We start from the raw sequence: 1,927 nt of genomic DNA, 5'->3' as shown, positions 1-1,927 counted from the left end.
CAGAGATCTGGAGCACAGTGGGTGCCGAGGTCCCAGAGTCCAAGGGGAAAAACACGGTGCGGGCTCCATTCGGGTGAAGCTGAGGCTGCCCAGCCTGGCTCTTCAGGGTTCTTCCCGCCGCTGAATCCACAGGCAAAGGAGGGGACCACTGAAGAGGGGCTGAATGTGTGACCCCCTCCAGCTCGGCCTCACCAATTCACCCTCACCGTGATGGTATCAGGAGACCCGGCCTCTGAAGGGTGCTTAAGTTGGGATGAGGGTAGAGTCCCTCAACTATCAGTGTCTTTATAAGAAGAGATGTTCATTGATTGCAGAATAATTGGATATTACAGATAAGCAAAAAGAAAACCTCAACTATAATCCTGTTCAGAAATAACTACTGTAAATATTTTCACATATCAGTTTCTAAGCTTTTTTCTGTGCATTTATGTACATGTAAATATATTACATAATTTCTGGATATAAACGTGGGATGATGGTATAGAGATAATTTTTGTTGTTGTTTACAGATAAATTTATGACATGGTTTTAAAACTTTAATACCTATCAACATCTATATAATTCAATAATTATAGGATCCCATGATCATTTTAAATGACTGAATTCCTATATATTCCTATATACTGTATTGTTGAGTCAAAGGCTATGATTATTTGATCATTTCCATATTTTTGCTACATAGTACTGACTGGACCCCTAGATGTATCATATTAGTTTACGCAGAGCAGTTAGTATAGCAATGTTAGAACAGCTATTTCCCCACACTGTTCTAAATTTTTTTTTTAAGAGTTCCCTTTGTTTTCTGAGGCTTTTCTTTGATTGCTGATAATATTGCACATTTCCCCCACATGTGTATTGTCTATTTGTATTTCTTCTTTTGTTAATTGCCTGTTCATATGATTTTCTCTATATGTTGTAAATATTTCAACAGAACATTTTGTTTCATTTTTAACTTTTTAGTATTTTTTTTTTTTTTTTTTTTTTTTTTTTGCCATAGAACTTTTAAGTTTTGTACACTAAAATCCATCTGTCTTTTGTTTAACAGTGTCCCTGGTGTCTTTTGGGATATCCTTAAAAGACTTTCTCCAATTAAAAAAAAAAAAAAAAAAATCACACACACACATATACACATATGTATGTATGTTTGTGTATATATATGTATGTGTATGTTTGTATGTATGTGTATGTACATATATGGAGAGAGAGATGGGGTGGGGGAGTTCCCCCATGTAGCAAGGACTGAAGTCTTTTGCCAGAACCAGCAGGAGTCTACAGCTGCCAGCCAATGAATGAACCTGAAGGCAGGCCCTCCCCCAGCGGAGCCTGCAGATCACACCGCAGCCCCAGCCCACTGCCGGGCTAACTGAATCCTCCTGAGCAAACACTAGCGAAGCCAGGGCCATTGCCAGCCTACAGAAAGTATGAAATAACATGTTTGTTGTTTTAATCTGCAAAATGTTGGGATACTTTGTTCCGTAGCAATAAATGACTAATACGGAGTGGGAGGCTCTCAAGTCCTTCCTTCTCCAATTTCCTTTCCTTCCCAGAGGACCAGTTCGTTATCCTGAACCTGGAGCTGTGACCATTCTCTTGGGCAGTTTTTCCTCTTGTGACTATTCCAACTACTATTTTAACAATATCTTAGAAATGATTTTTGAAGGTTTTTTGGTTTGTTTTTATTTGTGGTACTGGAGATGGAAACTGGGGGTGCTTTACCACTGAGTTATATCCCCAGTCTTTTTTATTTTTTAATTTCAAGATAGGGGTCTCCCTAAGTTGCTGAGGCTGGCCTCAGACTTGTGATCCTCCTGCTTCAGCCTCTCAAATAACTGGGATTACAGGCATGTGACACTGGGCTTGGTTTGAAAGTTTTGTTTTGTTGAAAACTCTAATTCCAAATTTTGGAATATTCAATAAAAATCAGTGT

Source organism: Callospermophilus lateralis, chromosome 11 (assembly GCF_048772815.1).
Source record: "Callospermophilus lateralis isolate mCalLat2 chromosome 11, mCalLat2.hap1, whole genome shotgun sequence".
NCBI classification, from domain to species: Eukaryota; Metazoa; Chordata; class Mammalia; order Rodentia; family Sciuridae; genus Callospermophilus; species Callospermophilus lateralis.
Note: the sequence above shows the minus strand (reverse complement) of the source record.